The sequence below is a fragment of the Cottoperca gobio genome, chromosome 10 (genome assembly GCF_900634415.1).
Source record: "Cottoperca gobio chromosome 10, fCotGob3.1, whole genome shotgun sequence".
Lineage (NCBI taxonomy): Eukaryota > Metazoa > Chordata > Actinopteri > Perciformes > Bovichtidae > Cottoperca > Cottoperca gobio.
In genome coordinates this window covers 9,059,723-9,086,448 of record NC_041364.1, presented here as the reverse complement: position 1 = coordinate 9,086,448, position 26,726 = coordinate 9,059,723, and the positions used below count along the sequence as shown (strand labels likewise).

General features: G+C 40.4%; 1 long non-coding RNA gene across 3 annotated transcripts; it reads left to right on the top strand.

The window, feature by feature from the left end:
* Positions 1 to 913: 913 nt before the first annotated feature.
* Positions 914 to 23,668, top strand: LOC115014248 (uncharacterized). Of its 3 annotated transcripts, none has more exons than XR_003832879.1 (4): positions 914 to 1,290; positions 11,415 to 11,484; positions 21,184 to 21,303; positions 22,074 to 23,668. It is a non-coding gene; the product is annotated as an uncharacterized LOC115014248 (long non-coding RNA). The 3 variants fall into 3 exon arrangements; XR_003832880.1 differs by having other exon boundaries at positions 22,055 to 23,668; XR_003832878.1 differs by having other exon boundaries at positions 917 to 1,290; positions 21,184 to 23,668.
* Positions 23,669 to 26,726: the final 3,058 nt, after the last annotated feature.

Below are 26,726 nucleotides of genomic sequence, written 5' to 3'. Positions count from 1 at the left end.
AGAGAATCCACCCTGCAGAGACAGAGCCCTTTGATATGTGACCACTTCAAACCCACACATACAATGGAAGCAGTCAGTTGTGGAAATAGCCCAAGTTGATGTTGTGTGGGCAAGGTGAGAAAAATTTGCTTTGCTCAAAACCAACCCAGAACTTTATTTTTCTACCCCTATATATTTCCCGCAAGGCAAATAAGAAACACATTGTGCATTCTGAGCATTGACAATCCTGCAATGTGTGTAAAATCAGAAATGGAAATACTCCCACTTTCAATTTTGTTGTACCCACAAGGTTCCAAATTTCAGTCTATTGCACCATTGGTGAGAGCATATGGGACTAGCCAGGTGAAACGCAGCGACCTGGCGAACAGTCCAAAGAATGATGAGAGTCGGGTACACGTCAGAAGGCACTGGGTGTGCTGGCACACACAGTACCCAGAATGTGGATCAGACAGACATCCAGCACTCGTTAGCTTATTACTCTCTTATTAGGAACATTTTTGCCTTGCATGGATTGGCAGAGTCCCGCTAGCCACCCTCTTCACATGGCCCAGGCTCTGTCAGAGCTGATCAAAAGACATTTCTTCACATCTCCAGACGCCAGGGAAAAAAGGAGAAGAAAAGAGGGAGAGAAGAAAAGAGCCAGAAGGGGGCATACTGCTCTCTCTTTACTCTGGTCTTTTGGTGAATGAGGACTTTTCACAATGCCCTCTCTTTTTTTCTTTATTTTTTCATTCTTCCATTGGCAAAAAATAGAAAGAAAAAAGAAAAAACAGCATTTCCCATCGCGTTTCACTAAATTGTTTTTGCCATATCAAAAACAATTGTCCTCAGGTGAAGAATGCGCCTGCAGAATTACAACCATTCCAGGGGGAGAAAGAGGTCTTCACAAATCTCACTGGCTTCCAGGCAGCCAAGACCCCCTCGAAGTGGTAATGAAAAGTGTAACTTTAGCCTCCCAGCTGTACGTCTCAATCCATAATCCTTCCCCAAAAACCTCACCGTAGTGCCGCCTACCACTCCCATGGCGTTCCCAGCCTGTGCCGGGCTGGGCCTACTCTGATTTATGTGGCAGTCCCGTGTCATACTCTCAACCTGAAAAGGATTTGCTCTCTTATATTTACCAGGGTGGTCAGGGCAGCTCTCTTGAAACACAGAAAGCCCAGTCTCCGGGCCTCACTCCCAGACAGTCTTTTTTTACCCCTCTGTGCCAATAACCTGGACATTTTGGACCTTACCAGAATCAGACGAGGCTCCAGTGTTTCCATAGTGGTGTGTTTCAGCAAAGCAGAGGTGAGTGTCGGTGTGGGCGTGTATGTGTGTGTTTGCGTGCGTGCAGAGCTGTCTGCGACAACATACAGCAGCTGAGTTAGTACCTGGTACGTAAAAGCGTGTTCAGGATTGGTGGCTCGGCCTGTGAGGTGACAACGGGCCCATAAACCTCTGAAATGCAGAGACAGTTAACACGTCAGCATGTTTTAGTTGTTAAAGCAGTTTGGTTTTTTCCGTTGATCTTTTGTACGTTTGCACTGCAATTTTCAGCGGCTGTTTCCTAAAGATGCAATCATTTGGAGACGATCTCACACAGGGAATTATCCATCTCCATCATATACATATATGGTCGTTTCTATTTAAGGCTCAGAGAAATGTTTGAAGGAAAGGGTTTTACAGCAGTCTCCTGGTAGCCCGAGCTAACTACGACTGTGAACCACTCGATTAAAAATGTATTGATTTCCTGTGAATTATTCTAGCAAAGTCGAAAAGGAAAACGCTAATTGGTAGAAATATAACTAATTGATGACGTGTGTAAATCACAGCTTTTCAAAGGGTTGAAAGACATAAGCGAGAACAGTCTCCAGCAGCCTCTCTGGTGCAGCTGACTTGGGTAAAAAAAGTACAGATTGTGCTACTTACCCAAACAGCGTCACTGAGGATCCAGTAAGAGATGAGAGCTGAACACATGTTGATAGGTGAGCTGTAGTGGACGGTCCACTCTGCCACTATCCATCCACTCCAGTCACGTAAACAAGCCAAGGTGACCTCTGGACAGCTGGGTTTATACATCCTGTGGTTGCTGGTCTACGTAGTATGGCGGTGGGAGCAGCGGGAGGTTGACGCAGACTCTAAGGAAGGGATAAGCTCATCCTATTTTATGTGTGTGAGTGTGTGTGTCTCTGTGTGTGTGTGTGTGCAAGTTGTGTGCCCACTGATGTGTCTTGTATGCATGTGCATTTGTGTGACAGCCATGTGGGTAATACTAAACACTGCCTGGTACAAACTGAGCAGGAAATTAAAGCATTACTGCTCGGAACATGCATGGCGCACGCCTGATATAATCGGCATTTTCCACAATATATCTGGGTTAAAGGTGCAAATTAAGAGATCTCGTTCCTGCAAAATGTCTTGAAATTGATGTTGCCTTCATCACCCGACCAGATTTTTTTCAAAGAAATGCGGCATGACCTGAGTAAGACATTTGTACCAATGCAAATGCAGACAAAATGGCCGCTGTTGCTAAGCTAGCAGGAGAGGAAGAAGATGGAGCTGATACTCTTTGAATGCTGTTTGAAAGCAGAACGCTCATAGTTGACTTTTCACAATACTAAAGCACACAGCACACATAAGTGAATAGTTTTTCATTTCATCCTGCCGGTTTGAGCAGCAAAATATTCAGTTGGTCTTCTGTAGTACATTTTGTTTCAGACGTACAGTATGTGCCGTGTTATACAAGTGGTTCCCTCTGTCAAAGGTCTCCTGACGTTACAGCTTCACATTGACTTTTAAACGTGTGTAATAGTTTTCTTAGCATGAGATTGTTTTTATTTACTCAAATTTGCAGAAAAAAAGCAGTAAATAAAATGAGAGCGCGCACTTCAACAGACTTCGGTATTAGAATGAACGACTACTTAAATATTTTCAGCCAGAATTGTGAGTTATGAGATGAGTAAAATGTGACAGCTTCATATGAAAGTCTGTTTGAGTATTTGCAGTTGAAAGCCTTCATAGTATGACTCAAGGAAAGCCTTCATATTTTTATCCTCTTTTTTTTCTCCCTATGCGTTAGGTTAACTTGTGAGAGATACTTTTCTTTGTAATCGAGATTTAAAGGATGAGAATGATAACTTTCTTTCCCAGTATACTTTTCAACTGATCTCACATTTTAAAGTGTAGATTATGGAGGTGAATATATTTTTTTTACAGATGTTCCATAATGTTTAAAGTTTCATTGACAGTTTAAAGTAGGTTAAGAAAGCAAAAAGGAAGAAAGAAAGAAAGTAAGAAAAGAAAAGCTTTAAAATATCAAATTAAATTTTGTATTTTATTTGTTTAAACTATTACTTTATATCAATGTTGTAATCAGATTTTGACTGTAAAATTAAATTTCGCAACAACATCACAGCAGTTAACGTAAATAAAAAGATTTATATGAACACTATTTTCATTCAAATGTTTATTTTCGCACTTTCAATACAATTGACCCACTGGTGTAAATACAATACAAAAGATTTGTATAGAATTGAAGATTCGTGTTGTGGGAACGTCTAAGTGTCCTGATAAGTAGGAGGGACTTTGCTGACAGTTCAACGTCCTCTCTACAGATGAACATACGAAAAACAGATGGCGGCCTTTCATTCTGCAAACTCAGGGAAGTTTCACATTTCAGTCTTTGAGAAACATCTGATTTGACTCACAGTTTTTGATCAAAAACTCTGCTTCTTATTTATCATTGCATATTATTAGATTATGATGAGAGCCTCTCATTCTAGACAATGTCCCTTGAAGAAATAAAAAAGAGTGCCAGTTAAATACCACCTTGAAATAGAGAGCTAATGAATTGTATTGTCTTTTGATGCTGCACATGAAGTTTTGCAAATGAAAAAACAATTAAAAAGAATTACAAAGAAACATACAAACAGATGGCTTCTTCAACAAACAGCTAAACTAACACAAAGTATGTATAATCGCTTTCCGATTGTTCTTGCAGATAGCATTTGTCTGACATAAGCTGGAAAAGTTTTCGACAATGCTCGTATAACTTTCTTTTCTCCATCTGCTAAAACTAAAATAAAAACAATAATTTCCATGTATTACTGTTTCTCTTTAGTGAAAGGTATTTGGGTGTGTATACAAGGTCAAAACCAAGTTCATGCACACTTAATTATTTATTTTTTTAATTAGGTTTTTATTTTCAATACATGTTTAGTGACAGTAAAATTGAACAACTGTATTGCAATAGAAGCAATATCTATTTTACAACCAAATAAAAAAAGCCCTATACTTATCTTATCAATAGGCTAATTTTATATTTTTATGTTGTTTTTTATTAGAATTAAAACCCTGGAAATATCCTGCTTTTTATTATTTAATTTATCTTAGAATAGTCTTGTTTTTTATCTAAATCTATATATTTAATAAAACGCTTTTTCCATAATATGACAAATTTTAAAAGTTTATTTTTTTTAATCAAAACTGAAATAAATAAAATAAAAACCACGTATCCTACAACCCTATCTTGAAATGACAGTAAAAATATCAAATTAAAATGTCGTATTTTAATTTCATATATATTTTAAAGTCAACGGTTATGGAGTACTACTAAGATCAACATACAACGACATTTGACCGTTTCATTTTAACACGGCGTGGTATTATCTTAATGTTTTCGTTATTACAGAAATACCATTTTGTTTTTTTTTGTTTAAAAAAATAAACATTTTTACACTATTGTTCTTTTAGAAAGAGGGAACGACAAAATGTGCACGCTTTGTTTTGCAATAGAATTTCTGAATGTTTTGGTACCCATCAGAATACACCGAAAATAGGAAACAGAGATGATGATGATGATGATGATGATGATGATGGTGATGATGATGGTGATGATGATGATGATGATGAGGATAATGATGACTGAGAGTATTGTGAACACAGTATCAGTATCTGCAAAGAGAATGCATTCAAAGAAGAGGGAGGGCTGCCACTATCACAGAGGTCCTGCGTTTACTTTGTTGAGTTAAATTGATTCACCTGAAGGTTCTGGTCACATATTTCTTTAAATGTACCTTAAATGAGCCAGGCCATAATTCTAGTGTACAAAAGGGACATGTCAGAGTCACACAATTGACTAGAAATAAATAGGGAGTAGGTTTTTGTGGACGCTCTTCAAAGGCACCCCAATTTCACACCATCAAATTAAAGAAAAAAAATTATATTTTAGTTCCAAGAGTGTAATTCCTGCTTTCTGGTCTTCAGGCTTTTTTCTTTAACATAGGTGTAATTTATGCAACCTGAGAAATTATATATTTGGAGTTTATTTAACGAAAATGATGCACATTTTGTAATATGAATAAATAATTTAACTGTTAAGAGATTATTTGATTATTTATATACTGTATGTGATTTTAACTCACATTTTTACTTGAATATTGATGGATTGACACTTTTCCGCCATTGCTTTTTATTGCAACTTATAACACTCCTATCTGGGTTACATTTGAGTCTTATTTGTTATTTATTAGAACTCATTTTTGACTGCTGATGTATTTTTTGGATAAAAACGTGTTATCAATGTTGATACCTGTCCTGCCATCACGACACATCACATTACGGCACTTGTCATGCATGGCAGCATGACAAGTGCATCCATGCATCACTTTTTGTTATGGGAATATCCACTGCATGTCACTCAATATTTGCAAGAGATGACATACATGATATGTGACCTGTGCACATGTTAGTGCTGGAGATGATGCTTATTTGAAGGACTCTGTCATGCAAGTTTGAAAGAGGAAGTGCAACTGACAACGTGATGAGATTTAGTAACCTTTAGTTCCGCTTAAGTTTTTATAAACACATAATTGCAGCTAGCATCGATGCTAAACGGCATCTACCAGCGCTTGGTAAAATGCTGCGTACATTTTTTTTTTTTAAACAATTGAGAATATTTAACAAAGTGAAACTAATGTTGATGTTTCTATTTTTGAAAAATCATGAATGACAAAAACTTGTTTTTTTCCCGAATTGAGATGGGTGCAGTACACTTGAGTGGGACCCACAATCTTTTTTTTGTTGTTGTAAAAAATAGGTCAGCATTATATAACCAGGAAGTTGACTGCCAACGTCCTGCAGCTTGTTCATGGTGACATCTCATTGCTTGATCGGCTGGGTCCTGCCAGTGTGCGTCTTTATTAGTTTCTATGCAGTGCTGGCGTGGGCACCCCAGCAGCAGCAGTGACAGCCCTTATCCCTCCTCTGTGCCCCACCTCATACTAAGCCCTGGATTTGAAGGACAGGCAGCTCAGGACAGAACAAGTGCGCCAAAGCAAAGCGTAAGCAAAGCTTTACTGCAAAAGGCCACATTCCAGTGTATCTTTCTTGGACAACAAGTACACCACACATTTATTGCTTGAAAAAGACATGTCACAGTTAATGCTTCCTCTGCCATACAGTCAGGTTTAGTCCAAGAAAAGGTAAAGGGCAACAGTCATGAGCAGGAAGTTACCAGTTTGTGTGTGGAGTTGCTCTGTAATGAAACCATCGGCCCAAATCCTCAAATCTTATTTTAAAAGCCCCAAAAGTCAGACGGATCCTGAATCCCTACAGCGAAATCATTACAAATCAACAACATTTAGTAAATTATGAAATAACCGAATGATAGAAACACAGCGAAACATACTGTCGTTATTACCTTTCAATCTGTGGGCTGAAGTTTTCATTCCAGAAGGAAAAGTTTCCTCCGCGGGAGCAGCAGGAGGTGCTGTAAAGCAGTTCGCCTTTGATAGCACCAGCAAAAACAAACATGGCTGATGAGGGGGGGGGGGCAGGGCCGACTGTTAACGTATAGGCTAATAAGTGAATTAATTCAACGTTAATGTTGGAGGAGCATTTCGAGCGCCGGAGCATCGACATTAAAAAAAAAAATCCCCCTGCCTGCACTCCTACCTCGGGCTCAGAGAGGAGACGCACCCTGCTATGACCCCTTCTGAAAAATTCAATGTCATGTCGAAAAATGTAGCGCTGTTGCTAGCACGGTTGCTAAGAAGCATTCAGCAATGCTTAGCACCCCACAATGCAACATGCCGTAATGTGGAGCTTTTTTCTAGTGAAGCTTGTGCTGTTGAATTTACTGCATATCACAACCTTTGACGGCAGTATACCTCTGTGTATATTTTCTAAGCTATTACTCTAAATTGTCGCATTCAGATCACTTGACACTCTAAATATGCGGTGACTTGATCAGAAGTATAGGTGGAGAAATAATTGTTTTGCTAAGAAAGAGTGGATTGATTTCCAACAGTCAGTGTTGAAGGCTTGTTTGGTTGAGTCCCACATTAGGCCTATCACAAAGTGATAAACTAAAAGACGAAGTGAGGCGACCCGGTCCTCCCTCGTCCTCATCTCAAGTGCTTAAACCTCACCCTGACTTTGCAACGCCGAGGCTTGTGAGTCACAACTGTGAAGATAAAATGTTATTTAAACCCAATCTGTCACCAAATGGAGTGAAGAAAAAAAAATGCTTGCCAAGTGCACAAGTCCAACATCACCTCTTATGAGACACACACACACACACACACACACACACACACACACACACACTCACACACACACACACACACACACACACACACACACACACACTCACACACACACACACACACACACACACATACACACACCCCTATCGCATGTCATTACACTAGCTAAATCGCCAATTAATAAAAAGGGAATTCATGGAGTTGTCATTAACACAATCGTTATCAAAGGTCAGGTTAGACATTAAGCAGTAATTGACAGAAGTATCAACACTATTATATGACTTAATATGACACAATTATGATAAATAATTAGTTCCCATAACTGACAGGTTATTTCAGATGGTAAGAAAAAGAAAAATAGAAAATATTTTCTTGATGTGAGAACATACAGTAATGAATACTTTCTCTGCAACGAACATCACCCCATCCCTCTTGGGTCTTAGCTGTTGCTGCGGCGCTCAACCCGCTTTGCCTTTTAAACAAACCAGAAATGTTGCTAATTTTGACAGCTCACTTCACGAGTACCCAACCCTTAACAAGTCTGCCACCTTCGGCAGCAATGCTGGAGATGGTGACAGACAAGGAGCACTGGCATGTTGGTGCCCCGATGGTAGCCAGGTGGTGCTGAAATGTATGCTGCCACATGCCCATACTGGGTGGATGTATGTTGGCTTTCAGGGACATTTTCAGGGCCAGAAAAGCTCGTTTTGCAAACTGTTTCTGACTTAAATATATATACACATATGGACAGTGGTAGGAAAAGCATTCAGATCTTTAACTTGAGTAAAAGTAGCAGTACACTGTAAATACTTTGTTTTAAAATTCTACTGACCCGACAGACCCAGCACTTCGTGGTGGGGTTACAAAAGGTTGTGATGGAGGACGGTCTAGCTATAGAAGATACGCATGTTGTACTGTTTCGAAAACATGGGGTTATCAGCTTTCTTAATCTGTAAACCAACTGTACGTTGTCCAAACTATGTCTTGATACGAAGTATTTTAATAATAAGGTCGTACAATTATAGCCTTTGTAAATATAAGAGCAAGTTACGTTCAGAAGATCCGCCTCGTCAGCCTACAATAACAGAAATTCCGAGCTTTTCAGTGAACCTAAACGCATCTCGGGCTCGAATCACACAGCGTCTGCTATCAACGGGAAACAAAGCAGCCAAACATCATATTTTAAAGTCACATTTACATAAATGTATGTTCTTGCTAAAATATTTCACTAAAGCATATTTTATTTTTGCCAAACAATTTTCAGATTTGAGTTACTCACGGTTCTACAGTCACGTTTGGTTCGATGGGAATTCGCAGTGAACTGCAGGGAGCCGCCATCTTCATCCCTGTTTCACTACTTTTTGATGTTTCATAGACTAAATGTTTAATCTATTCATAAAATGTATCGATAGCTGCAGCCCTAGTTTAATCTCTAATCATTTATCATTTTATAAACTCATCACGCAGTAATCTGAAAATAAACGAGCAGCTATAGTTATAGCGTAGTGCAGTAGAAGTATAAAGTAGCATGATATGTATTTAACCAGTTAAAACCTAATGAGATAATAATTAATTCTCTTTTACAATGTATACGTTGTGCACACTTCAATTACACACGCATACATACAATAAAATAAATATGAAAATGCTCAAAATTAAACTACTGCACTAACATTATGAGAAAAGTGCCAGGTATGTATGTGTGTGTGTAAATAAATCACTGCAATACCAGGTTTTTATAATTATTATTTTAGTGCAATATCACAAAATTCCCTGTTAGTCAATTTTACATCATCGTATGTTTTGTATGAGTTCTGGAAATGTGTTAAAAAATATATACCTCCTGTTCATTATTCTGTAACACATGCTGACAGAGACTTCAGCATAATTTAAAGCAATTCAGGATAACTTGTTTTTTTCACAAAAGGGTTATTAAAGACAGTCCTTGGTTTCTTTTCCTTATAATATTATATAACGGAAACTATTCAGGGATGTTGAGCCCTAAAACCTGCTCAGTTGGTTTGACTTTGTCGTTGTGAAGGTCAAGGGATTCTGTTGAATTACTTTACGTCAGTTTGTTTAAATCAGCAGGTCTGCGGTATAATAGAGTGGACTAACCTAAGTACACTGGGGATATATCGTTCAGGCATATGAATTCAAACTGCTGAGTGAAGCGATATTTGCAACCCCAGGCCACATTAAGAACCAAATCAACATGGCTGCTGGGCTTGAAAGAATAATAATAATCTAAAAGAAAAAATTATATATTGCCAAAATGAAATTGGCAAAGAATGCAGGGTGTGCACGTGGCAGTGGGCTGCTCTATAAAGACATCTGCTGATTACACAGTTTGGGGAGGCCTGGTAGAGAGGAGCCTGGCAGTAAAACGTGTAAAGAGATTGAGACCACACGATGACTGCTGAAAGAACACAGGACTCAGACCCTCACAGCCAGTCACTCTGTGCATAAAGACATGAATCGGAAAGTTGCCTTCACTCTATTTTACACAACAACAGAACCTGAGCTGCAGGGTGGCAGAATAATATTAGGCCCCCAGAAATCCAGTCATGGGCTTTTTTTTTCTTCATATTCTTCAGGCCTACTGCTCGGCAGGCACACAAAATATCCAACATCGGCTGGATTTAATTCTTTTCACTGCTACTGTGAAATGTTAGCAAACAACAAAAAAAAAAAAAGTCTCTATATTGATGGGGCCGCTCTGAACATGCTCTCTGCATACGTCTCTGTGCCTCCTCAAGATGGTGGCAAATTGGTGTCTGTCTCTGCTGACAGTGACATGCCTGCAGACAGGTCTGCCGACATGCGTCCCTGTGTGACGTTGTGTCAGCGCTTTGTGTGGCAGGTGGAGACAGAGACCTGCTCCAGGTGGGCCGTGTGCTGCGGCACGGCTCCCCGGGGAGACGCTCCATAGTGTCGTGCTGCTGATGTCTTCGTAGACTTTGCAAAAAGAGTACCAGCAAGCATCCAGAGCCTTCCACCTAACAGGGCCAGATCACTGGACATAAACAACGCCCACACCCTTCTGCCACTTTCCTTTTAGATTCCATGCTGAATCAGCACTGCCACCCATGTAACCGTGCTCATCAACCTTATCATGCCGTCAGGAGTCTTAAAAGCTGACTGTGAAGTAAGTAAACAGGAAAAGATTTGGTTCAGAAGGTGATAAAATGTAAACAAAACAAAATATAAAATAGCCGTTTCTTTACGCAGAAGCTTTCAGTATTAACTCCATCTTAAGGGGAGACATATGGCTTGTGTCAATTATGTGTTAAAAGTAGTTCCTCAGCTTTATCTGGTATTTCATCGTCTGTCTCTGAGCAAAGGTTTCAGAAAAGATTAGTTTGGATATGTCTCTGTGGTTAGATACACACATCTGACATACAGATTCAGAGAAGAAACAGACGGACCGGAGAGAGTCAACTACCCATGCTTTTATGTCTCGTCTTTTATCACATGTCTATAAATATTGGCTGGAACAACCTTTCCTCAGTGGGCCTCAGGTACTTTTGTTCAGCGAGAGTGCTCATTACGATTGAGCTCAGTGTTATTTTGAGAGAAACAGCTTTTTAATTTGTAACTGCAAATTGAAGTATTTTTTATCAGGAGATGAACTCTGTGATTTGACTCTGAATAGAAGCTTATCTCTAAATTAAACATAACTTAAGCTCAACCCGTACTGTGGCGACGTGTTTACATTGAGCTTATGTTTCACATGGACATCTGAGGGCATCTGGTTCTACCTCAGCTGAGCCATATGTGTCCCTCTGATCGTGTTTAGCCAATGCGTCCTAGGTGTGTTTTCCCTGAGCCTCCTCTCTCCTCCTGACCTCTCACCCGGGCTCTCTCTTTTGCTTTGTTGTGCAGGTCAGAGTCCACGCACCCGCGCCTACACAGCCGCATGGCCACATTTTGGTATGCAGATACACAGACGCAGGTAAGTCTGCTCCAGGTGCACCCCACAGTGATCCTGACCCATTCCAATTCAGCTCTCAGGTCAGAGCGAGGGCCCAGCAGGACCCCGGCACAGGTCACAGAGGGCCTCAACATCCCAGAGATGAGACTCCAGACTGGCATGAAGAGGAGTGTTTGATGTGGCCCTGAGCTGGACTATGTTACCATGTTGCTATGCCTTTAATTAGCTCCAGCAGCTGCGACTTCCTGGTTGACAGGCCCTGGCAAACTCCACTGTCTCTGTAATCTCTTACAGGTGACTGTCAATTGCAAGTCAGCTCTTTGTATACTGACAGGCTGTGTGTTCTTCTTTAAGTCAGGTGTTAGAGCTTTAGAAAGCATCACCGCTGTTTACAGAGCTAATTAACTGTGAAGTGACTGTAGACAAGATGTGAATGGAAAAAAAATGGAAAGAAAAAACACTCACAGTGCTATAATGACCACAGCATGTTTCCAAATATGTTATGCAAATATATCTCCAAGCACCAATCCCCTGCCCATTATTTTTTTTCTTTACAACTTTTGTGTCTGTTTTCTGAGGATGCAATCATGATTAAGAGACTACAAAGTTCTCTTGGTGACAGTAAAAGTGCCACTCTGCATTCTTTATCTGGATTTCCAGCTTGCACAAAGACATCTTAACCACTGGAAATTGCCCTCTGAGGACTGACAGCTAGAAATTGATCTCAGATTAGATGAGCGCACCTCGTTCCCTGCTCTCCTTTGTCACTCCCAAGTTGGTGGATCTTTCCTTAAAACTCCACCAGAGATGAAAAAGGGAGACTTCGCAGCTGGCTTTAGCATACTAATACCCAGGACTCATTAAATTAATGGGGGCCAGATTCCCCCGTACTGAATGTGTACTGATACCCTTTGAGTTTGCCGGGGCTAGAGGGTATGTAGCACTTTGAAAGCCCTGACCGGCATATTGAACGCGTTTTAATAGAACCCTTTTGAGACTCCTGGTAGGATGCACAGTAACTCTTTGCCTTTAAGTTCCCGCACCTCTCTGTGTGATCCCGTCAGATAGCCACTCTATCCTCAGATTCAGGCCCGGAGGGGGGAGGGGACCATGCGCGTTAAATGAGGCCAGAGGTGCCCATATCTCAGCAGAGGCCATTCTTTCCTGGAGATGTGAATCTTTGAGACATGGTGCTGAGCACGCTTTGATGTAGGAAGGTGCTCGGCGTAAGACTGAAACAGGAGGCTTACAGGCCGACATTCAGTGGGATTCCCTTCTGGCCTCTCATTGGACAGTTGTCCATACAGTGTTGATTTAATTACTCTATTCTGCTATTCACAGAGTCACTGAGGCTGCACTATAAAATACATTCAGTCCCACATATGGCCATTACGGATGTCATTGGCCATTTAATGTGAAGACACCACTGTGAATCACTCCATAAAATAAGCAAGCCGCAGGAGTTTCGAGGATCCAGTGAAGAGGCTTTCATTGCCAAGGGTAGCACGAGCTGAATTTCAAGGTGTAAAGGGCAAAGAAAAAGGTATTGTTTTTGATGTCAATATATTGAATGACTCTTAATATAATGGGAAGAATAGAATATTAATATATGAATTTAGCATATTTGCCCAAAAGCAAAAAAGATGAATTGATAAGAAAAGAAAGCGGCTTAATTTGCATGACAAAAAGTCCCTTTAGAGTACTAATACATCACCCTCATGGTTAACAGAACCTCAAGTGTTAGATGGTAAGATAGGGAGAATTTATCTGCAATGAAATTAAGATATTAAGCTCCGAATCTTTTAGCTTTTAGTATTTTTTTATTTTGATATTGTTGTTAGGTAACAGCAAGCCGAAAGCATGTAGCTTTCTCTGCCCTGAGCTGAGAGGACATCATGATATAATGATAATCTTGCTTTCAGTTCTGCTCTGTCATCTTCACTACATGCTCTTCAACGCCATGAAACAGGAAAACATCGGCAACAATGATGAGATTATACACAGTCAGGAATGAGCTAGCAGGACTCATCCCGGCGGGCTGACGTACCCATTAAACGCAGCTAAATAAGACGAGTGAATACTGACAGGAAGATGCAGCGTCTGAGCCAGACAATGAGGCTCTAGCTGCTGAATAAAGTGAATAAACAGAAATCCAGTCGAGCTAAAAATGGCTGACTCAGGTGCTCAGCAGAGCAAGCATCACATTTCTCGATTAGGCTACAACTCTCTCTCTCTCTCTCTCTCTCTCTCTCTCTATTTTAGCCTTTGCATGTGACAAAACAGCATCATATACCTCTTACAGAAACCCATGTTGGGCAATCATTTAATTTTCATAGCTAGCTTTGACAGTAATGATTTCATGAAGTCTTTGATTTTCGCTCGATCACCATGGCTGCAACATCGCTGGATATCACACCTCATTAGTGATTCCATAAGCAGAGAGAATGCACTGCTGCAGCAGCTAATACTTACATGCCTCCCACTCTAACGTGTGGCGGTAATTTATTCTCTCCCCGGTGCTCATCATCCTGATGCAACTCACACAGTGACAAGAATCCATCTCCGTGGTACCTGGCAACAAAGCGGGGAGGAGGGGTAAAGGGAGGGGGGGGGATCACATATTTTGTGATCACAGGAGAGGAGCGGTTACTAGGCAGGTTAAGAACATCCTAATGCCATATAACTACCACTAGAACATCCTGTGAACACTGAAAACCAGATAGAGGAGGTAGAAACAATTCACTGGCTGAGATGTGATCCAATATAAGCTATCTTCTTCTGCCAAAACTTTCTCAGAGTATGGCTCAAGCACTTCAAAGTTAAGCAGTATATAGAGAGTATGATTCATTTGGCAGCTCATATTGTCCAGCTTCAAAAACCTAAAGCTAGCTAGAGACACACTGTGGGCTGTTTTCAGCTTCAGAGAAGAGAAAGAATTTGGCTTGAGCTTAGGCCGCCCATCCCCATCCAGAGATGGGCTCTTTTTCATCTTATCGCAGTCTTAGCGCACTGGTGTGGTGACTATGTGCTTCACAGGTGGGAGTCTGCCTCTGTCAAATAAGCCAGTTCACTAAGGACGGGATTTGCCGCTGTTATTTTTCTATTAGGGAAGAATTATGCTAAGCCTTTAGAGGCCATCTTTGTGTTGCTATGGCAGCCCATATTTCCTACCGGGTTGAGACCTTGAATGACTACAGTGCAAAGCCAAGTAGCCCCCGAACCCTTTGAGGATTAGAACCAGGGTCTCATAGTTATGCAAAACACCTCTGATATGATTGAACCTTGAATAGTTGAATGACAAAGTTTATTGAGATTGCCTCTCTTTTCATCTGATTATTGTCATTTGATTATTCCCAATCACTTGGCATGGCTTCAAACGCAGCTTTTTAAATGGCTATTGTTCAGGACAACACTAAGAGCTTTTTCTCTCCCAACATGTCCACAAACCTCATATCTTTGACTATTATATCAGGGAAAACAACAATGCCATAATTCATGGTGGTAGAATACGAATGCGTTCAACTCAAACTGAAATAAGTATAAAGTGTTACTATTTGAGACGGGGCTACAACTGTTGTTTTTGTTTTGTTTTTTTTATCTGATGATTTCTTTCCACTAATTAATTGTTTTGTTTTTTGTTTTTTGTTTTTTATTCCCATTACAAGTTTGCATAAGCCCAGGCTTTATTAATGGACGCTTGTTTTGTCTCCAAACCCTGAAGCTATTTGTTTAAAATCACATGAAGACAGCAAATACTCAACATCTGGCAGCAGCGAATATTTTGTATTTTTGCCGATTTTAACGATTTTAACTTTCATTTTTATTTAAAGTTCAATCAAAAGTGTAATTTTATGTCAATTGACTACTTCTCTTTTCAGCTCTCATTGATGCAAATCAATAGGTTGATGACAAACATGCTGCTCCTTCTGAGTAGCTTCATGTGCAGTGTGAGTGGCTCTCCCTGCATTTAGATTTATTTTAAGGCACAACTGATTGGGAATGTCCTTCCTATAGCTCCCACAATGCTTTTCAGCATTCACAATTTTTTTGCTTATGAAAGTAATTTCACAAACCACAGGTCAAATTTCACGTGCAATCAAATCAATAGAAATAGTTTTCTGGGATTTTGTCATAATGTTCCCAACTGTTTTCAGATCAGCCATCAAAGCCTCAACTCTATTCGCAGACACGTATAGACAGCTACTCAAAGCTGACACGGAGATGACGCTTTGAAAGTATGAGATTGACACTATTGTGGTCACAAAGCACAACAGGAAACTACTTTGAAGAGGAAAGTGCTTTGAGTATCGAATTTCGCTTTGGAAATTGTGGCCGAAGACGAGCTCGAGCATTAGACGTGTTAAATTGGTGTACATTAAACAACAAAACCTAGACATGTGCACGGTACGCCCCTTCTGTGAGTATGTCCAAACAGAAATGGGGTTAAGGTCAAAAGTTTGGAAGCCACAGATAAATATGACACTTTTAGATTTTGCTTTATCTGAAATTTGCTTCTCTTACTTCTGTATCTCGGGAGGGTGCGGGGCTTGTGATGCAAAAAAAAGAAAAGTTGACAATATATCCTTGCAAGCAGTACTTTTTTTTACTTCACAAAATAAAGTGACGCTATCAGATCCATCTCTTGTTGGCAGTTTGGGAATTGATCAGTCTCAATCCCAAGCTGCATACTTGTCAACTGGCAGGTCTGCTGTAGATGACACATTTTCTGACAGTGCCTTGTCAATGACTGCGCTTGAGTGAAATCCCAAGCCATGTTTGCTCGCTGCCAAAGCGATATCTATCATCTTATTTTTGACAAATTCGTCACAGCCGTCTCTCAATCTAATTGGTCTTTGAGGTTCCTGTAAGACAAAGACTGCTAATCTTAGTGTGTGTGTTTGAACAGCGCTTGCCATTGAATACTTCTCAAGTCTTTGAGCTTGTGTTCAGCGAAGTTTGAAAAACATGACAGTCACATTTTAGGTGCTCTGATGTCACACAGTCTTTCTGGCTTAAAAGTTCACTCAAAATGAGGTTTGGTCTACTTTGATGTGGGGTCTCTAGTGAAGTGATTTTAGCATGCTATCTGCCTCTGCTGTTCTCTGTCACCCACTCCTGCAAAGAGTGACATGGGAGCTGCCAGAGCTGAAAGTCAGCCTTTTATTCCTGGTGACTAGAAATTAAAGATATGGGGATGGTAAATTCTGGCAGCACGTGAGGAGCAGAATGTTAAAACTTCTGCCAGTGTTTACTCCTACAAGAGAGACTATACTTTAAAACCGGAATCTAGATTTTATTTGTGATAAATCTTACATATTTTGGTTTATAGGGAAGAAAAATATTTTTTAACAAATGTTAGTTATTCTTACTCAAATAGCATGTTAAAAAAAAAAGATATCAAGCACCTATTACTACTGCATCTCTTGATTCATTTACATACAAGCTCACCTGCTCTTAAGTTAAAGAAATGAACCCCCTGAAGAACATGCAGGGAGGTATATTTATGACTATTCATATAATACTCCCCTAAAAAAAAAACGTACAATTCCTTTCCTGCTCGTTATGCAACGTTTTCTATTTGAAGCAGATATTGTGAAATTGCTGTTCTGTGAGGGGGGAAAACGCTCCGTGATAAAGATCTAGTAATCTTGTTTTATGCTTATGACGGCGAGAGGAGATCCTCCGCCCCCCTGCGACGCGACGCTCACCTGAAGAAGCACCCGGAGCTCCACATGACTCCTCCGCTGCTCACATCTCCGTGTCTTGAGAATTGGGATTTAGGGAGGATTAAAGCAGAATATTTCAATTTAGCGGCGGAATTTACCTGAATGTGCCAAAGTAATTACCCCTTCTGGAAAATTGTGGAAACAGTGAAACACTACAGACAGGGAAGATATAAAGGGCTAAAGACAAATAAACAGGAAATCTAGGACTGTAATGAAAGCAATGAAAGAAGAATTCTTCCTTTATTGCCTAGTGAATAGGTGATTGAGCTGAAAAGACATAAAGCAAGACAATGCTGCATTCAGTGTTAAACGCAAAAGACAGTTTGAAAATTGATTCTCCAAAACGGAAAGGAGGCCATTTTTTATATTTATCTTAATATAAGATAATACAATAGTTTTAGGATGTGTTCATAGAAAACAAAAAGGAATAATAAATGCATAACATATGTATCTTGAATATGTATTTATAATCGCAAGACAATTGAGTGCTTCACTATTTGGTGTTTATTTTGTAGTGAATACGAAATCCTAAAAATCCTGTATAATCTGTTAAAATATGCCCACACACAATGTGTGTACTCAAAGACCATACCGAAAAAACGAAGATAATACATTTCAATATCTATATATGAGTATTTGTATTTGTAAAATCCGATAAAATACATTGTGGAAACATGCAGGATAATACCCGGAGAACTGATTGACAGTAGTTGTAGGTTATATATGTAAATCATAAAAATGGAGATATAAAATAAATAAATACAGACCAAATACATTTAGTTTATATTCCAATATCCTGCAACTAACATTAAACTGGGTTTGATGCTAAAAAAGGTTGTTAGAGTTTAATCTAGATTATTGGTACATTTAAAGTACAAAATATATGCTTTGTGTAATTCAATGCATTGTGACTCATTACAAAGCCTTGGCTTGAGTCTGCCCACAAAAAAACAATGAGTGCACTTCATATTCTGGTTATAATGTAGATTAATCCTTCATGTCGATGCTGCTTTTGTTTGTCTGGTGTGTTCAGGTGCTGCATCGAGAGTTGATGCACTTGTTTTAGGAAGAAGAAACAATAATTAGTTAGTCATGGCTGTGATATCCGTCACCGTCCAGTCTTGTTCTAAATATAAACACACAAATAAGTATGAATCCGTTACACAGTCTAATAAGTGCACTGAGGTAAACATTTTCCAATCTTTCCATCATAAATGCCTGAATTATTTATTTTTAGGAAGTAGTGGCTTTGTTAAACGGCTGCGAACAGGAGGAATTAATAAGCAATAAGTAAAAGATGCTGATGCTCTTTTTTAATGAAACCATAGTTATGCTCTTTCTATATAGCGCCACGTTATCTGCTTTGATTGCAGATTGTGCCAGAGCTCATTCACTTTGCCTTTCATCCGCATATATGAGGGAGAGGGAGGAAAAACAGTACATCTGTCCGGTCTGAAATGCAGGGAAGACGAGACAGAGGCCCTCTGTGGGTATATCCCATGTAAACAGGGCCCTGTGCATTGTGTAAATTAGGTGGATTAGCCCCTGCTTTTGTTGGACGCGGTGTGTACACACGGACACTGATTCAGCTCTCCTAAAGCCATTTTGGCCCTCACAACTTTAAGGAAGTCTTACATTCCCAAACCTTCAGCCGGAGATGATCTAAAAGGGGGACTCCTTTTGAAGTTACACAGCATTCCTCACTGTGTTAGTTCAGGTTTTGTTTGGCAAAAAGCAAAAACATTGAATTCAGTCGGAGCCTCCATTACAGTTTACAAAGAGGAATTAGAAAAAAGAAAAACATCCTGCTCATCACACGAAGCCCGGAATTTGTTTAACAAAGTAGTGAACCGCAGACTGTGATGAAGACCTTTCATTTTCAAATCAAAAATAATCAACAGATGCCAGCATGATTGATTTGAGTGACATGAAGTTGATTAGGAAATGTGGCCATGTTGAATCCTCCACTGCGCGCGCACACACACACACACACACACACACACACACACACACACACACACACACACACACACACACACAGTCTCACAGTCAAACCACCGCGTGTGCACGTGAGTACGCGCATGCTGTATTTCGATTTGGAAATATAAACATTTGCACATGTCTCTTAATAATTCCTATTTAGACCAATCAAGCCAGATCATTTTACCGGATGGTTTATTAGCCGTGGCTAAGTAAAAAGTCCCCAGAATGTATTCTATCTTCAGGCTGTATCAATCATCCTAATATGATTCATCCAAATAATTAAAAAGAGGATGTGTGATGCTCACGGTGTCCCTCGTGTCAGGTGGGTTAGAAGGGATTTTATTTTTGATGTTCTCTTAAGATGTTGTTTCTTATTTTGTTACAAACTTTGGGAGAGGATTCAGTCCCATCCTTTTTTTTCCCTTAGCAACCTGTTTCTGTCCCAGAGCTTGTGTTTCCTCTGTCCACTTTCTGTTGCGGATATAAGATGCAACAGATCTCTGAGAAGAAGAAGACACTTTATTTCATCGGCTGGAATTTGTCCTATAATGTGACATCGTGACCCTTTTATCATTTTAGTGGCTAAAATAAAGCTGATTGGAAAATAGTGTTAATGCGGATTTATTTTTAATGAGAAGCTGAGTAAGCAGAGTACATCAGAAGGCCTATAGGCCCAGAGTCCGGCCGATGTTTTCATTATTTATCCACCTGTAGCATCACAGCTTCTCTTCACTTTGCGTCCGCTGAAATGTAGAAATAAAAACCTTTTTTAATTTATAAGTGTTTGTGTCTTTCTTCTGTCAACGATTTCGTTCGTGTTGTTTGGATTAGTTTGTCAGCCTAGTGATTCGCTTCTTGTTATTTAAACCGGGCTGCTGCTTTATTATTTCATAATGACTCACGACATGTTTATTAAATAACATAAAGGGTACAAAAGTGTATTGAGACGCTCAATTTTGAATTCAAAATCCGTTAGATATCTTGTCATTGTTTACCACTGACCCATTGTTACACACAGGAACAACTAATTCATGTCAATTATCATCACTTCATCCAAACTGTAATTGTCATGTGTCAATTTAGAAATTCAACCTCCTCAATGGCACATCATTGTCCAACGAGTAAACCATTAGTATTAAAGTCATAATTCTGATTTTAAAAAAACATTCAGCAGCTTCTGCGCCGCTTGCACCGATTTTGATTTTGTATCACCCAAATATGTCGTGTTAAAAATACATTTTCTATTAGACTTTAGATCCCATAGAAGCGCGCGCTGACTGACTTTGATTCTGCTTGATGTGAAATGATTTTACGTCCTTGTGTGTGTTTGTGAGTAAGCGGATTATATTTCGAAAGAGGAGTTTCGACATGTGCTGATAACCTCTTCAAAGAGGAGAGCATTTCAACGGGTCATTGCACTTTCTTATATTTCATTAAATGTTTTTTGTTTTGTTTTGTTTTTTACAAAACAGGCATATAAAAATATGACGCTCCTTATCACATTAGCATTGAACTGAGTGAAGGGTTAATTCTCTTCAACATAGATACACAAGTCGTTATTAGTCTTTCAGAAGGAATAAAGCTTTACAACTAAGTTGATCTTTTTCGTGGAGCAAGAAAGTTGCATTTATTTTCTGAAAATAGAAAAACTAAAATATTCAGGTAAGCCTCTGTTATTTTAAAAACTGATTCCATATGTGCACAGGTGGTTATTAAAAGTAAATACCCCCCCCTGTCTTTACATGTGGTAGGAAGTCTTAATTATATAACATTTCCTCTGTGTTTTGTGGAAGGGAGAATGTCTCACTACCTGTTCCTCTGAGACATAGATGTCTGTCCAACAATCAGGGGGAATCATAGTAATTCAGCATCTACTTCAAAGTACAATGCAGCATGAGTCACTGATGCAAAAAAAAGAAGAAGTCACTCTTTGTAGAGCTTAATTATAGTTTTTACAGCAAAAAAGTAACATTACAATGTGGGAACAATTTTTTTGTTTTCATCCCATCAGGGTCCGGTTAAGATTTCCATGTCCATATCCTGTGAACACGGGACAAGGAGAAGAAGTCCAGAAAAAGAAGGCAGAATTTAACACGAAAGACTCATCTCTGGCTCCCCTCTAAAAGTGATGGTAAGAAAACCACGGCCATGTTGGGATGAGATACTTACAGATTCAACATTTCTTTTACTACACAGATGAAAAATATAAACTGTGGTTAATGCAGGGAAAGCTTTTACATTGAAGGGACGATGAATACTTTTGAGTACTCTAGCATATGTGCCATGTGTTTGACAAACAGTATTTAATAAACCATTAGAATGACCTCAACCAAGCTAATTTCCTGCTTTACATCTTAATGGATTCTTTATTTAAAGACTAGGTCATTTAATTCATTAGTGCGGCGAATGGTTGTTTTTACATGTCTAATTTTACAGTATGCAGCGTTTCTATGGAGTTAATTGAACCTAATTGTGTGTGTCCTGGAATGTGTGCGCTCATCATAGTTGTCTTTTTGTCTGTGCCTCCATGTACCCATGTGCCAACGCAAGTGTGTGCCCATATGTGGGTGTATGAGTGCTCCACTGTTACTCTGTGCCTGTGTGTGTGCCCATGTGTGTTGTATGCGGCCTATTAGTGGAGTTTAACCCCTGTGTTCAGGGAGTCACATCCCCTCAACACACCAGGCTCCATTCTTACTGCAGCACGTTAACATTTTACTCTCTTCCCTCCCCACCCACCCCCTTCACTTTTGTCCTAAGAGGGCAATTAAGGAAACAAACGTTTTCCCCAAGATAAGCTGGCTGCCAGCTTTGCATACTAATGCAATGCCAAGTGGTTACAAATAGTGAGTGCTCTAATTACCGCCACTGTTTTCAATCAGAAATTGCTCAATTTCCCAGGATGAGGTCTCCATGGCTGGTGAAAAAAGCACAACCTGACAGAGGCAAGAGACAATCATCTCTACGTGGAGTGTGGCTGGTTTTGTCTGCCTACGTGTGTGTGCTCATGTGCTCGCATGTGTGTACGCGTGTTGGTGCAAATAAACTCATCTGCCGTGTGTGTGTGTAGACCCCGGCGCGACCCTCTCTATCACTGCTGCCCTTGACAAGTCAAGAAATGGATCCTGTCAGCCTCAACAGCATTTAGCACCACAATTATCCTCTTTTCACAGCCCGGCTGCATTAATGTAAACCACACCAGGCAGTAGTTGCCACTCAGTGATGAGCACGATGTGGTGCACCATCTCTGGGTGAGCAATTTGGAGCAATTGTGTTGCTTTGTAATCATCAGTGCAAATCAGGGCCTGCTCATTTATTAAGCAATTTCTGTTGGGGAAAATTAGAAGGAAGGCTCTTTTAATTTGGTAGGAGATGGTAATATCTCTAAAAGCAACAATAATGTATAATGTGGCTGACATCAAACACAAAAAAAAGGGGGATATTGGAGCGAGTTTAGCCCGCTTCAACCCATCAGGAAGGTGCGTACCATTCAGAAAGGAATAGCCATCGTTATGTGGCCACCAGGAGTAGGGGGCAGCACAGACTAAAGTGACACGGACTCACTCCCTGGGTGTGACAATGAGTCACTCCATTGGATGTGCACACAGGACCCATCCTTTGGCCTTAGCTGACCTTTAGCTCTGACGGTGGTTAATGGAGGGCTGGCCCTCGATCAATGCACTGAGAGACGGGGCTCCCCATCCCTGCCCTTTCACCGGGCCAGGAAGGGACGGATGCTGCCAGAAGCCACGCAGCGGAGCCATCGACCCTGCCACTCTCCCATCCTGTGGGTGACAGCTGCAGTGCCAAGGAGCCTGGGGACGCCACGCTGCCCTGCCACGGAGGAAGAACTGCCAGCAACTCTATATCTGTGGTGGTGGGAGGGAAAGTCACTGATAATCTGCATGTGAAAGTCAGATCCATGTAAACAACCCCAGCAAACACTTTGGTGGGGAGATGTTGATGTGACGGCCTGCAGCAGTGTTGAAAACCCGCATAGCAACATGAAACGTTTTCATACTACTGTACGTGTATTATTTTGTGTTCAGCTCGAATCTTTTTCTAAGGCTATTTTTAATAAAGTTTTCCCATTGTATTGAGTTGTATAAATGAAGTGCATATTAGGGGAAGTTGTCATCCATCGACAGCTTTGTTTGTAAAAACAGAATCCACTTAATTACTTTAATTTAAGTTGAATAGAGTTGGACCAAAAGCTGAGAACCTTTTGTCAGCAAAAAGTTGAAGGCACATCAATAAAGCCAGATTCCTGTATAACCCATATCAAATGTTGGCACTTGTGTTTGCATTTTGATCATTCTTGGCATTTGTTGTGCACTTAGAATGTGACCGTAGGGAATATATTTTGTGTCATGCAGCACCATGTAAGATGTGCCTGATGTTGTGCTTGGTGGTGTACTTTGTAACCCAGATGGTGCACCACTGTATTCCTTTTATCAGCATTTTTTTCTTTTTGTCAATAAACAATGCATAAAACACACAAAAAACATTTACTGTGCATTTTTAATTGCATAGAACAATAGCAGATAAAACACTCGTTCCATATGGGGAGAGAACAGAAGACATCCAAGAGGTTTAGCATAGACTGTTCTTTTTATTATCATTAACAGTAATGTGATTCTGAAGCCCCCCCGTGACCTCCTCACAGCAGCCCCTCATCTCAGAAGTCATTCATTAGAACAAACAGAAGGCAGGCAGAAAGACAGCGAGAAAGAGACATGGGGAGAGAGCAAAGTGTAAAATAAATTAGATTGTTCTTATTAGATGAACCACTTTGAGATGGCAAAAGAAAGCATGCTTGAGAAATTCAAAGGATATCTAATAGTACAGTGTTTGGAGATGAAGATGTCATGTGAAGCCCATGATCCAGTTGTTGGTCTTGTGCTATGAGCGTAATCTCAGTTACACTTACTGTCCATTTTGGGTTGTAAGGCCCACGGGGAGCCTTGAAATATGGGTCTGAGCAGTGTTTGGATTGAGATTGGGCTGCAGTGTTTCTGTTCAACACCATGCGCTGATGCGGGCTGGCTGAAACTAATCAAAAAGCTTCTTATGTCTTCTTCCTCTGATATAAATGGATTGTTCAGTCCCTCGTGATTTTGCCCAGTGTTTACTGAATACAATTTCTTACACTGGAGTGGCAGTAAAGGCCACCTCTCTCAATTAATCCCCCCTGGTCCATTTTCCATAAGAACAGTGAGAAGGCGTTTAATCATAACGCCCCCCCCCCCCCCCCTGGTGCTTCTTATCCTATCAGGCCTTTAATGGTCAAACTCTATACATGTTAATGTATGAATGTATACATATGTGAGGGATAAATATGATACAGAGCGGTCAGAGGCTCGGTTGGGCCGGGGCGACATAGGAGGGGGAGGAGAGGGGGGGGGGGGATGAAGAGAGCCGTGTGGATCCTTGGAGTGGTGTGACAGACTCCCCAGCCTCCTGGTAGGATTTGTTGGAATGTGAGAGAGGAGGATTTTAGCACCAGGCGAGCCACGCCAGAGTGCTGCAGACTTCATGCCATCTGTCTCAGCCTCCATCCTCTCTTTGCCAAACTCATCAGACCTTTATTTCCTCTCCCTCTATCTCCTTCTCATCCCTGTTCACAAGAGTAGCGGACATACTGAGATCTGCTAATGTATTGGAGGGAAAAAAATGGCTGGGCTTAATAAACAGATTCAAAAAATCCCGATTGATTAAGATGTATTCTTGGAGCTAATTGTCCGACAGCCCTCGTGGAGATAAAATGTGTGTTCGATAGCCCTGCCATGTGTTCCTTGACCAACAGGGAAAGAGAGATGGAGATATTCATACCATAGCAGGTCTGTTGATCAGTTAATCATGAAACATGTTTCAAGTGACAGACAATAAGTTCACTTCATTTAATGCATCATTATAAACCATTACCTTCATGAACTTTTTTCCTCATACTGTATCATGATATGAATAATGCCTAATTAAAATATAAATACAACGCTCTGTGTTGAAGTGGTTATTTTGTCTGTGAATTTAAAAAATGTTATGGATGCACTATACTTATGCACTATACTTATGAAAGTCCAGTCAACACCTGCCAGTCCATTAAAACAGACTGAACAATGTAACCAAAGGTAACAACAAATTACCAAATCCCTTCCATGTAGAGCGATAAGCATTTTTAGACCATAATTAAATCAAAAGCAGATTTTTCAACATCAAATGGGTGTGTGATTGTGTGGTGTTGGGAGAGGACTGATCTCTCACCCTCTCTCCCGGTGTGAGCGACTGGGGAGGAGGAGATCACAGAGAGGAGCTGTACCGGCTCCATGTCCTTAACCTGTTTACAGAAGGGCAACAGAGGGTGGGGAGAATGGAAAGGAAAAGTGCCCTCTGTCCGAAATGGAACACCAGGTGGCAGGAAGTGGGCAGGAGGCCTTTGAAGATGACCCCTGGTCTCTGCGCTGGGACAGCCTCGGCGATCAATCCGGCCAGAAATGGCTGGATTGGTGCCCCCAGAGAGCCTGCAGACCACGCAGATCTATTATGGGTGAGGCGGAGAGCGAAGTCGGCTGGGGCCCAGCCCCACTGCTCCCAGTCATATCACTGCTCAGACAGCCAGAGTCAACTGGCTGCATCCTAACAAGCAGGCAAATACTGACAACAGTCTGGTGCACAACAAGCTCAACAGGCATCATATGAGAACTTTAGGAAGGATTTTCACCACAGAATGCTGTCAGATTTGGCCATAAAACATTGCATAACACTGACTAATTGGGGAGTGTTCATACATGCTATATGGTGCATGTGCCAAATGAAACACTTGCAGGTCAATGGAAAGCTTTTGGAAATGTAGCTGCATAGCACACATGTAGAAGAAAAGAAAATGAGTTACTTTAATATGTATAAATATATACAGTATATTTATATATATTTATCAACATTTTATAGAATACAACTAGAACAAAACCATTGACTTTAGAAACTGCTGGAGTTGTGGGCTGAAAGAATAATACAAAAAAGAAAATCAAGATTCAATGACGCTACATACAAATAGGGAAAGAAACATCAAAAAGGAACACAGACAAAAAGAAAACACAAAAGCAGAAAATTAATTCACCATGTTTGTTTGTGCACATGTGGACACGCATGTGGATGTGGGGAGGCTGCTAAGTGATCCAGTAAATTGCAGACATTGCTTTGAAATTGTCGGAAAGAAAACATCAGCAAATACTGAGCAGCCATTGTGTGCTTTGGGGTACCTTCGCCTGTAACACTAATGCTAAATATCTGGGGATAAAGCTGAAATAATGAGAGAAATCAGTGAGAAAATTGTATCCTAAATAGGTTATACATGTCTATGAATCCTTTCAGCTTCAACAACACTAGATTGTTCCAGTATTTGTATTTTTGGCCAGCTTTGGAGGTGAGTGCTATCAGTTTCTACACGTTCATCTTTCTGTATCTCTAAGATGTTTACTGCAGCACACAACAGGCAAGCAAAAACACACATGCACACACACTTAAATCCACAAACAGAAACTCTAATCCCGACCCCCC